The following is a 12,931-nucleotide window of genomic DNA, read 5'->3' on the forward strand; positions in this document are numbered from 1 at the left end:
TTCTCTGTTTTTGAAATTTACATAAATGAAGTCATGAAGTATTTTTTGTGTGTCTGTCTACTTTTGCTTATCATTTTTGCAAGCTATTACCATGTTGTATGCAGTGGCTGTGTAGTATTCTGTTGCACGAATATCCTACATGCCTTACACATTTCATTCCTTTTATTTTATTATTATTATTTTTTTTAAGTAGGCTCCATGCCCAGCATGGAGCCCAGTGCAGGGCTTGAACTCATGACCCTGAGATCAAGACCTGAGCTGAGATCAAGAATCGGATACTCAACTGACTGAGCTACTTACGCGCCCCTATACATTCTATTCTTTTTTTTTTTTTTAAAGATTTTATTTATTTATTTGACAGAGAGAGATCACAAGCAGGCAGAGAGGCAGGCAGAGAGAGGAGGAAGCAGGCTCCCTGCTGAGCAGAGAGCCCGATGCGGGCCTCGATCCCAGGACCCTGAGATCATGCCCTGAGCTGAAGGCAGCGGCTTAACCCACTGAGCCACCCAGGCGCCCCCTATACATTCTATTCTTAATGGGCATTTGGAATATTTCCAGATTGTGTCTATGACAAACGGTGCTGCTATGAATATTTTTGTATATATCTTGGTGCACTGTATGAGAATTTTTTGGAGCATATTCATAGTAGAATTGCTGGGCCATAAGTTATATGTATATTGTAATTAACAGTTAACCAGACTGTTTTCCTAAATGGCTATAGCAATTTACATCCCTACCAGCAGCATGTGATTTGCTTTGCTCCACTTCCTCATCAACACCCAGTGTTGCTAGTAATTTCCATTGAAGCAATTTTGGAGCACGTATAAGATCTCATAGTCATTTCCCTAACAACTAATGATTAGTGAAGTCGAACACTTTTTTTTTTTACACGTGTATTTGCCATTTAGGTGTCCTCTTTTGTGGTATTATTTTTTTGTGTTCAGATCTTCTGCTCATTCTTCTATTTGGCTGTCCAGTTGTCTTTTTTCTTATTGGTAGCTCTTTATGTATCCTGGACGCAAGCTCTTTCTTGGTTTCTTTCATTCTATAGGTTATCTTTTTTGTTCTCTCAATTGTGTCTTTTAGTGATCAGAGGTGGGTTTTGTAAATTTAATGTGGTCCACTGTGTCTTATCTCTTACAGAACATCTCAATTCTGACTAGCCACATTTAAGTACTCAGTAGTCACTTTTATGGCCATGGTATTGGACAGAGCTGCTCAAAAGTTTTCTTGTTTTGCTTTTCTCATGTAAAGATATAATGCTCATAGAACTTATGTTGGTGTGTGGTGTGAGACTGGAGTCACGTTTCATTATTTCCTATATGGATATACAACTGACCAAAAGCTATTTATTTATTTATCAGAACTATTTATTGAAAGCATTATCCTTTCCTCATTCCTCTGTTGTACCTCTCTGTCATAAAGCATGTGTCTATTGATGCGTGGTTCTCATTTTGGTCTCTCTGTTCTACTTAATTAGTTTCCCTATCCCTGCATCAGTATCACATTGCCTTTATAGTTAGCTTTATTAGTCTTGTTATGTCCCCCAAAATGAGTCCGTGATTAAAGGAGCAAGACTGATGTAAAGCGAAGGTTAAGCAAAGCTTTATTTCGCACCAAGCATCAAGAATCATACTGACCGGCCAGGGCTGCGCCTCTTACAGAGAGGGGCGACCCTTCTCTGTTTCACAGACTAGCTTTTAAAGGGCAAAGGCCATGCGGTCAGGCCTGGCCACGCACAGGTGGCCAATGAGATTGTAACACACACAGGAAACCCCACAGAGATGCTAGGTGACCAACTGAATTACAATTTACCCTAGTAGACATTTGAATCAGCCTATCACCTTGGTCAGAATTGGCGCCCAAAAGGCGGGGCCCATACTCCTTGGTAACTAGGGAGACAGTATGCATCTCCCCACTGATCGGTTGTCTCCACCTGGCCTGACTCATCCTTGTATTTGGGCTTTGTTACCTGGAGCTGGTTTCTGGGACTTGTTTTTAAGTCCGTCCCTGGGGGAAGGGGAGCAGGGACAGTTTAAGGGTTAAACAAGGTGGTTGTTTAGCCTCAATGGAAGTCTCTGGTTAAATAGGTCCTTACGGTCTGGACTCAGTAGCATTTTGATTGCAGCTCTCTAAAAGAAAGCATTTAGGATCTTGGCACTAAAGACAGGGCAAAATAAGGAACCTGGGTTCAAATTGTGACCACAACACCCTTTGTGTAATCTTGAGCAAATTAACCTTTCCATAAACCTCAGCTTGGTTGGTATGAGATAAATGTTGTTGGGCATCAGGAAGGAAGAATTTACTTTGCACTTCAAGGTTCTTCTAGCTGGACAAAGAATCAAATTGATCTGCAACATAATTAACAGAGGAAAATAAAATTTAGTTTCATATATGCAGGGCGCGCGCAGGCACACACACACACACACACACTCCAAAGACAGCCAACATGAGGCTTATAGGAGACAAACTCAGCTAAGGAGAGGAGCAAGGATCTGGGGATACAAAGAAGAGAAAGGCCCCCTTCTATTAGTAGGAAGGTGAGAGGAGTTGTTTGAAAAACAAAAGTTGTCCTGTAAATTTCTCAGGTAAAGAGGAATCTGTGTTAATAGCTCTCTTCTTGCTACAGGCAGGCAGTTGATGGGGAAAGTGGAGAGCTTTTCCTAAAAGTGCTGGATTCTAATTGCTTTAGGTTCAAAATAATCATAATGCTAAATTCCCCCATCCTGGGGTGGCCGGACCTTGGCCCGTACAGAAACTATTTATATGATAGAGTAGTTGAATTGGTTTCACGAATACAAAGGGCTTGGTAATGTCTGGCAGAGTAAGCATCAATAAATATTCAGGAGTGGACTGAATGTGTGTTAATTTGAGTGATTGCTTGTCTTTGTTTTAAACGAAGAGCTCCCGGAGACTTGCTCCCCATTACCTAACCCTCCCACTCCCGCCCCTTAATGCCTAACACGCTGCTCCGCACGTAGTAGGGGCCTCAATAAAATCTTGCTGAACGGGATCAGCGCAGCTGCAAAGCCCTGGTTGAGCGCAGCCAGAGGACAGACCTTGGCATGCAATGAAAAAAACCCGCACGGCAAGAACCTTACGCCAGGGGGAGCAGGGGCCAGTGCCCTCCAGATATCGCGGGAGTTCGCGCGCGCGCTCGGCAACGTCACGGGTTCTGTTTCTGACGGAAGCGCGGGGCGTGAAGAAGGAGCTTCCCGAGGGCGCGCGGCCTCGCGGTGGCGCGGGAGTTGCTTCCGGGTTACGTGCCCGGAAGCAGGAATTGTCCGCTTATCCTGCTCGCCCGGTGGCTGCTGTCCCCGAGACGGGGGGAGCCCGAGACGGGTGCGGGCCCCGCATGTGAGTGACTGGGGCCCGAGGCCGGGAATGGGGAGGCCGCGCTGTGACAGCCTCACCACCGGGCCCGTCTGTGACATCCTCGCGCAGCCCCTTGCCCCTGTGCAAGCCCATTTCTTGAGCCTCAGGTGTTTCGCAGACTGCCTGCACCCCCGGCAACTTTCCCCTCATACCACCCGCCCCCTCCCCAAGCCGAAGTGGACTCCCTTAAGATCTCTTTTCTTTCTTTGGCTCTGAGAGGCTGAGCAAAGTGAGGTCAACTCTGCTTGAACCTGTTTGGCAGGCGTCACGTTGGTGTCCAAAACACGATTGGCGCCTCGAAGTCTAGATTTCACTGCCCTTTTGACGGACTTCTGATTTTTCTTGTATATTGGGAGTAGATTCCCCGCCCCTCTTCGAAACATCTTTTTGTAATTGTTACCGCTGGAAGCTTGCCCTGTGTCAATGGAAGGCCCTCTTCTTGGATTCCCCACAAGAGATTTAATACATGAGGATCCGCAGTGTGGAATAAAGACAATGAGAAGAAAGGTAGTAAGCACAAAGCGGTTTATTAAAGGACAGTACACTCAGAATGGAGTGGGCAAGTCTGGGGTTGGCAACTACCCTGAGGCTACCAGTTTTTTTCCCTTTTAAATAAGCGGGGTCATGAGTGTGAACAAGGTAGTCTTTAATGGAGACTCCTCCTACCGGTGGGGAGGGAGAACTTTTGCCCTACAAGGTTCCTGCTGGACTGGTCTTCGCTGTCTTCCCTTGGGGGGGGGGGTAATTCTGAATGCAAACGTAATATAATAAATTCTAGGGTTACCCTGGGGCAGAAGTTGAACAGCAGAGCACAAGCTCTGCACCTGCTCCTCTTGGTCTTGTAGTCCTGGAAAGTTGGAAACCACAAAACCAAGATGTTTGCCCTCAGGTCTCTAAATATAACCCATTTATTGCTGCCCTTGCCTCCAGCTCGTATGTAATAGCCTACTCTGCCATTCCCCCTTCAAAGATGAGGTCCTGAAATCTTTTGAGTTGAGGGCTGAACTCAATCTTCTGTAGCTGCTTCCTTCAGAACACGGCAATGTTTTCATTAGAGTCCTAATCTTTGCTCTCTGGGGCATCAGGCAGTGGTATGAGATTACGGCGGAGTGGGGGCTTGTGTCTTGGTCTTAGAAGGCTTGACTACTCTGGTCCAGGGGCTATGGTAGTTTTGATGTTCACTTGATAGGGGCTGATACCCTTGTTGCAGTAAGAGCTGAAGTTGGACCTGTCTAACATGAAAGGAGATGAGCTGCGTTAAAAGGTGAAGAAGACACAGTCCAAAAAACAAAAGAAGGATCATGCAAAGGAGAGGTCCTGTGAAGAAGGGAAATATCCATGACCTAAGATCAAAAGAAAGGAGGCGGTGGATGTACCTGATAGGAGATGGGAAGTCTTTTAATACTTCTTGAACAATCCCATTGTTTGACATAAAAACATTATTCTTAAGCTAATGCACATATACCCCCTTGGGCAGAAGCAAGGATATTTAATGTTCTTTGATTTTGGAGGACTATCCCTGAGTTGGTGGTCTAAGGTTGCCAAGACTTGCATACTTTTTGAATGGATTTGCCTAATTCTCTTTTTTTAAAGATTTTATTTATTTATTTATTTGACAGAGATCACAAGTAGGCACAGAGGTGGGCAAAGAGAGAGAGGAAGGGAAGCAAGCTCCCTGCTGAGCAGAAAGAGTCTGATGCAGGGCTCAATCCCAGGACCCTAGGATCATGACCTGAGCTGAAGGCAGAGGCTTTAACCTATTGAGCCACCCAGGCGCCCTGGATTTGCCTAATTCTTGAGAGAATTGGGAAGAAAGGACAGTCCTAGTGATCCCTGTGGCCGATCCCGCGGCTGTTTCCAGGAGGGTCCCTAGTAAGAGGAGTGTAAGGACTTCCTGCTTTGGATATGGATGTTTCAGTTACAATAGAGTGGGAAACTCTTTGAGTACTTCCTATGAGGGTTACATCTGGAGCTAACCAGGTAAAAGAACAAGTGCCCTTACATCCATTTGGAAGGGCTAGGTATGTCTGAGTTACACAGAGTCCCTTCTGAGGATGCAGGTAAGCCTTGGTTAGGATAGGAAATAGGGCGCCTGGGAGGTGCAGTTGGTTGAGTGTCATACTCTTGGTTTTGGCTCAGGTAGTGATCTCAGGGTTGTGAGATAGAGCCCTGCACTGGCTCCATGCTCCGCTGAGTCTGCTTGGGATTCTCTCTCCCTCTGTTCCTCCTCCCCTCCTCAACTCAAATAAATAAATCTTTCAGAGGGGAGGGGGAAGAAAGAAAATAAAGGGACTTCCTCGGAGGGAGTTCTCCAATGTCCAGCAGTGGCCCTAAAGGGGACCGAAGCCAATATGAAGGCAGGCAAGGGGTAATGACTAGATGTTGTACAGTTATGATGGGCTGTTCAGAAAAGAGGTGGCTTCAGTGAGGATTCCAGAATATGTTCTAGGAGTTTTTCCAGTGGGAGATAGGGCTGTTGGTAGGTTGTGTTGAAGAAGGAGATTATTTGGGCTGATAGATGGCCCTGACATTATTGAGACATGGTGGACCCAATGGGGGGCTTGATGGTGAATTTTGGGGGGAGGTTAAAAGTGGGGTATTTTAACAGTGTTAAAGTAGTGATCAGAAACACTTTCCCACTTTCCCTGCTGAAGTTAGGCTGAAATGCAAGGCACTGAGAAAAGGGAATAGAACCTACTGGAGTCCCAGATGATGAGCTAGCACTAACATAGATTGGGAAGGTCATATTAAAAAGTTTGCATTGAGTATGCAGCAGTCCCACAACAGCAGGTATTGGGAGGGGCCTCTGAGCATTTAGGATTTTTCTGCTATGTTCTGTGACCTTTCTTTGGAGGTTTCTTGTCGCCCTCGGCCCGCAAGAACGATAACCAGCCTGGCATGGTGTTAATGCTTTGTCTCTTTATTTCGACAACTTTTTTAGCTTATATGTGTCAGGGTGACCAATAAGGGGCCAAACAATGGGGAGAGCCAATGAGAGTCCTGTTACTATGCTGATTAAATTTGAAACAGCCAATGACTATGTCCTCCTTTAGGCAAGCTTCACCAGAAAGTTCGTTGTTTACTTGCAGCATATTTTGCTGGCAGTGAGCCAAGCGCCATCTTGTAATGGCGGGGACTTTCCCGGCCAGAGGCGGTCCCCGACATCTCCCCCTTTTTTGTTTTATGGCAGAGATCGTGCCTGTCTTAGGTCGTCAGTAGCAGAAAACATCCTTATCCGTCATCAGACACAAGATATCGATGATCTTTGTCCTGTCTTAGGTTGGTATGTTTCTCTACTGATCTTACCCGTCTTTGACTACCGATCTAGCATGCTTAGCCATATCTGGGGAGATGTCCCAGCCTCTATTGACATAGGGCTTGTACTATAGCTCAGCTCTGCTCTCGCTGCTGTGTTCTCCATTGGCAAACTTTTCTGAATAGAAGCAGAATGCCAATAAGAAGGAGGACAAGAAGACCAATTGTGCCAGCCCATTGTTTGGTAAACTGGAACATATTGCTGAATGTTTGAAATAGCTCTGGGAGGGAAGCTGGTTGCACACGCATACTCACGTGAAATTTTGAAAATTGTCAGACCAAGCACCCTGCAAATACTGGGAGAGCTGTCGGGAGACATTCTGTAAGTCACTCATATTAGTATAGGCTATGGGGGTTACACAAATTGCCGGAAAGGGTGCTATACATCCCAGTCCCAATAGGGCCCCCAATATGTCCACTTGTTCTTGAACCAAATCCACTCTCTGGTTGACTATTAGGATTCCTGCTTGCAGATGTGCATTGATCTGAGTCTGTGTTTGAAGGGCTGCTGCCGTTCCTGTTGCAAGGGTGTTTACAGCTTCCGCAGTGGGTCTAGTTGCAGCAAGCGAGACTGCTGCTGCCGTGGCAGCTGCTGTAGATATAGCCAATGCTGTCACAACGGCGGCTGTGATACCAAAGTCTCTCCTCTTTCTGGATAGCACCACCGGTGACTTGTCCTCTGGAATGAAAACTGGGATAGGAACATGGGTAGGGATACGCATAATCACAGCCAGCTTGAAGGCCGTGAGATTCCAGCACTGGGAAAGATAGCAATTTTTATTGTAATTAATCCGAATCTCTCAAAATGTTTGAAAAGAAAGGAAAGGGCCTTCTCAATATACTGTTCTTCTTTATGGCACAGCAAAATATCATCCATATAATGATACACAATGAGTGGGGGAAATTGTGTTCTCACCTCCTTCAGGGCTTGATCTACATATAATTGGCACATTGTAGGGCTGTTGGCCATGCCCTGAGGCAATACCACCCATTCATAGCGTTGATCCGGACTAGAAAGATTAATGGTAGGTACTGTGAAAGCAAAACATTGGGTGTCCTCGGGGTGCAATGGGATGGAAAAGAAACAATCTTTAACATCAATTACCACAGAGGGCCAACCAGAGGGCAGGGCTGAGACTAAAGGCAGCCCCAGCTGTACTGCTCCCATGGCCACCATCCTTTCATTAACAGCTCGTAAGTCATGTAACAATCGCCACTTCCCGGACTTCTTTTTAATCACAAAAATAGGCGTATTCCATGGTGATGTGGAGGGCCGAATATGCCCGGCGGCAAGTTGCTCTTTTACCAACGTGTGGGCAGCTTCACATTTTTCTTTAGGCAGGGGCCACTGAGAAACCCACACGGGTTTACTGTTTTTCCATTGAATTTTTAGAGGTTCAGTGGCCCCTAAGAAAAACCCAGCCCCGGCCCACCTATTCTTTGAGAGAAGTAATTAGTCAAGGGAATAGGTTCAGGAGTGCCCTGCAGCTGTTTCCCTAGGCCTCCCGTTCCAGGATAACCAGACTTAGTCACTAAGGCTTGAGCTTCCTCACTATAGAATAATTCTGTAGTCAACTTCAGGTTCATTTGGGCCAAAACATTCCGTCCCCACAATGAAATGGGAATTTTAAGGACATATGGCTGCACAAGTCCATGGTGGCCTTCATCATCCTTCCATGGCAGTGTAGCTGCACTGCACATGGGGCTATGAGCAATCCCTAATCCTCGAAGTGTTTGATCAGTCTTTTGCACAGGCCAATCCTTAGGCCAATCAGCTTCATTGATGATACTGCGATCCGCTCCAGTGTCCAATAAGCCTATGAATTTCTTGCCTCTTATCCAAAGAGAGTAAAGGGGTCTATTTTCCATGCCTAGCGTGATGCATGCTAGAGGAGCTCCAGATGAACCGAGCCCCTTTTGTTCCCGCGTAACCTCATGGCTTCCAAAAAGCTTGTGACAACTAGGCAATACTAGGATTTGAGCTATCTTATCACCTGGACTAATAGCTGTAATTCCACGTGGGGAAGATACCAGGATTTTCACCGTTCCTTTATAATCAGCATCTATAACTCCGGGGTGAACAATGAGTCCTGATAAAGCCGTGGAGCTCCGTCCTAGCAAGAGGCCCACGGTGTCCTCAGGTAATGAACCCTTAAAATCTGATTCGACTACCTGGGTCCCCATCTCTGGAGTCAATATGAGTCTGGTGGTGGCACGGATGTCCAATCCTGCACTCCCTGTTGTGGCTCGCCTTGGCTCGTCGGCAGATAATGCGAGCGAGCCACCTGTTGGAGCACCCCATACATTTGAGGGCCCTGGGGTGTGGGGCCCCCCTTCCCGTTTTTTGACCCTCTTAGAAGCAGAGAGTTTCCTCGTATATCCCTTATTGAGCAACATTCATTTGCCCAGTGGGCACCTCTCCCACATCTTGGGCAGATACCTGGTTTTTTAGGCTCTTGATAAGACACCTTTATCTCTGGGCACTCACGCTTAAGGTGTCCTGGCTCCTTGCAGTAATAACAAACTCCAGGAGTACCCCTATGTTTATATTGTTGAGCTCCCTGTAATCCTTGTAAACCTTGAGTGATAGCTGCAGCCATAACCTGCCCTTGAATAACACTGTCATTGATATCCCTGCAAACTTTAATATATGTACTCAAGTCTTTGCTTTTCCAAGGTCTGATGGCTTTTTTACATCACTTATTAGCTTGCTCATAAGCCAGCTGTTTTATCAATGGCATGGCTGCCTCTACCTCCCCAAATATTTGACCAGCTGTTTGCATCAGCCTCGCTACAAAATCAGCATATGCCTCATTTGGTCCTTGTATTACCTTAGACAGCTGACCCTGTAAATCCCCACTGCCTTGAATGGTTTTCCATGCTTTAGTGGCCGCCGCGGCTATTTGCAGATACACTGCAGGGTTGTATTGTATTTGGGCCTGCTTTCCCATGTACGGTCCCATTCCCATTAACATTTCTAGGTCCCACTGAGGATTTCCAGCCGCTGCATTACGGCGGGCAGTGTCCTGTGAGTATTCTTGCCAGGCTGTTTTCCATACTAGATATTGTCCTCCTGACAAGGTTGCGCGGGCTAGATTACCCCAGTCTTCAGGGACTAAGTTCATTCCCGCTATGGTCTCCAACAAAGATACTGTAAAGGCTGCCTGAGGGCCATACTGCATGACTGCTTCCTTTAATTGCTTAACTAGTTTAAAATCAAGAGGCTGATGATACCGCTGGTTGTTTTGGTCCTCTAAAACCGGAAAGGCAGAGGTCAGGTCATGATCTCTCCAGCTCGAAACCCTGCCACTACCGCATGTGGTGCAGCAGCTACAAGCTCCTTGGCACGCCATAGGATTATACGGCGGAGGGGCACTAGGCGTTGCTGGAGTCGACAGTTTCAACTGTTCAAACTTGGAGTGCATTTTACGGTCTAACTCTTCCCCTGACATTTCTTCTTCCTCTTCACTAAAACTACCCCCCTCTGAGGCACAAGAAGACCACTCTTTAGATACTTCAGATGCCATTATGAACACAAAGACAACAGACGCAGACGTTAAAGACACTAACCAACACATTGACTTTTTACGCGCATATACTTCAGTCGACCTTTACTCCCCGCTTTACCGCGGAAGAAAATCCCGGCTCTATGGCCGCCCGTTTCTTATTGCGGTCTTGTACAAGATTCCCACCACTTTAATTGTGGTTCCTTCCCCGCTTACCTGCGGTTTTTCTCCTTGCAAGGTTTACTTACTCATTAACAACTCCCGGGTTTCGGCACCATTTGTCGCCCTCGGCCCGCAAGAACGACAACCAGCCTGGCATGGTGTTAATGCTTTGTCTCTTTATTTCGACAACTTTCTTAGCTCATATGTGTCAGGGTGACCAATAAGGGGCCAAACAATGGGGAGAGCCAATGAGAGTCCTGTTACTATGCTGATTAAATTTGAAACAGCCAATGACTATGTCCTCCTTTAGGCAAGCTTCACCAGAAAGTTCGTTGTTTACTTGCAGCATATTTTGCTGGCAGTGAGCCAAGCGCCATCTTGTAATGGTGGGGACTTTCCCGGCCGGAGGCGGTCCCCGACAGTTTCTTGCACTTGCAGGGGGCTACAAGGTCCATGTTTGTGTCCAAAGACAGGTATAGGTGGAACTAGTGGGGCTCTTGTTGGTGGCCCACAATGAAGCAGGTACAGGAGTTATAGTGGCTAAGTGGGGGTCCCACACATATCCAGCAAGAGGAATTGGTGATGTTGAGATAGCACTGAACAGTGTAAGTGATGGGTCTAAGGGGTTAGAAAGTTGCATTCTTGTGTGGTCCAGGGCAGTGTGAGAATTATCAGGCAGAAGAAGTGAGTGTGGTCAAAGAGGTACCCATGGATTTCTTTAAGGGTATAGTCTTAGAAGTCCCCTGGAGGAACTCTGACCACACTAAGGTATTGGATATAACAGAATAGAGGATTTTAGGACTTATCTGAGATGGCCCCTTTTTGAAGAGTATGTTCAGAGGCATCGGGGTCATCCTCTTTGTTAGAGGTCAAAGCAGGCTTGACTCGGAGAGATGGATCCAATTGGCAGTTTCTGGGACCTTGATGACTGATATAGGGTAGGGCTGAATAAAAGAACAGTAGAGGGTCCCTTCCATAAAGGAGTTAGTTGGGATCCAGGAGATCCATCTTTCCAGGATTTAATTAGGACCTCATCTTCTGGTTGGAGTGGGGAGGTTGGGTTTCAGTGGTGTGGCTTTGGTAGGATCTGTTTTTCCCATAGAGCCTCTCGAAGGCACTAGCTGAATAGAGCCCTGTCCCAAGAACAGATGAATTTTAGCTTGGTGAGTTGGCCATTCACTCCCATGACCAGACAGGAGTTGAAGGAAAGCTTATACATAGAAGACGTTAAGATAGAGTAAGTGGCTCCCGTGTCCAAAAGAAAATTAATTGTCCTACTTGCCACATCAAGGGTCACCTGAGCCCCATTGAAGTGATGGAAACAGTGAGTTGGGGAGCCTGTTGGTGCCCTAGGGCTCCTCAGAGTGACAGCTAGTGGGGATGGTGGTGACAGAAGGGATTCTGAACCTCTGGTTCTCCCACTAGAGGGGCAGTCTCTCCTCTAATGTCCCATTTGAGGACATTAAGAACAGGCCATGTTATGGACTTAAGGACATTCATCTCTCCAGTGTCCCTTTTTGCAATGGTAGCAGGCTCCTTTTGGTGTCTCCCTTTTGAGGGGGGTGACCCTAAGGTGATGACTGCTGTTGCAAGGCCACCAGGAATTGAGCCTGTCTCTGATCCTTTTGTTTTTCTTTTCCCTTTTTTTCCCTCCTGGTCCCAGCTATAGAACACCAAATTGATCACCTTAAGGAGTTCAGAGCTTGGGGTGTCTCGCCTTAGGGATAACTTCTGGAGTTTTCTCCTTACATTGGGGGTGGTCTGAGTGATGAGTCGGCCATTAAGAACTATAAGAACTGGGGTCAAGGTTGGTTTGTTTAGTTAGTCTCTCTTAGTCTTTCCATAAAGGCTGCAGTGTTTTCTTCCTTTCCCTGGTTTATGAGAGCCAGCTTATTATAATTAATTGGCTTTGATTGGCATCTTTTCATTCCATTTGTTAGATAGATTGTAAGATGGTCTTGGGACCATTGTCCTTGTAGAGTCTCATAGTTCCGGTGAGGATCTGTGACTGGCACTGCCATGGTATCTGGCAGAACTGTGAAGTTTATCCCCAAATTGGGTGGCAGGCTCCACAGTTCCATCTCAGTCTGCCTTGGAGAGAGTCTGATTGAGTATGACCACTGTGTCCTTCAGGACAGATCAAAAATTAGTGCCAAACTGATATGTAAGTGTCAGGGTCCACAGAAAAATCTCCCAAGTCCTTTTGGACTTGGTGGAGATCACTCATAGAGAATGGAGTTTGCACCCACATGGTGGTTCCAGTTGGACCAGCCATTTCCTGGAGGGGACACAGAATTGGAAGGGGCTTATAAGGACCTGAGGGGGTTGGTGGTCCCAGATATGGGGATACTGGATCATTGTTTTTGGGCTATGGTAGGGTTTGGTGGGGCAGTGGGGCTTTGGGAAGCCTCCTCTGATGGTGGGGAGGGGGCTTACGGCTTGGGTCTGTGAGGAGAACTAAAGAGGACAGCTCAATATTGCAGGTTTTGAAAAGCCTAGGGTTTGTTTAAGGAACATGAAGTCTTAGATCTAAAGGATCTGAGCCCTCTGTCCTTAGTCTCTACAAAAGAGGT

The sequence above is a fragment of the Neovison vison genome, chromosome 1, assembly GCF_020171115.1.
Source record: "Neovison vison isolate M4711 chromosome 1, ASM_NN_V1, whole genome shotgun sequence".
NCBI classification, from domain to species: domain Eukaryota; kingdom Metazoa; phylum Chordata; class Mammalia; order Carnivora; family Mustelidae; genus Neogale; species Neogale vison.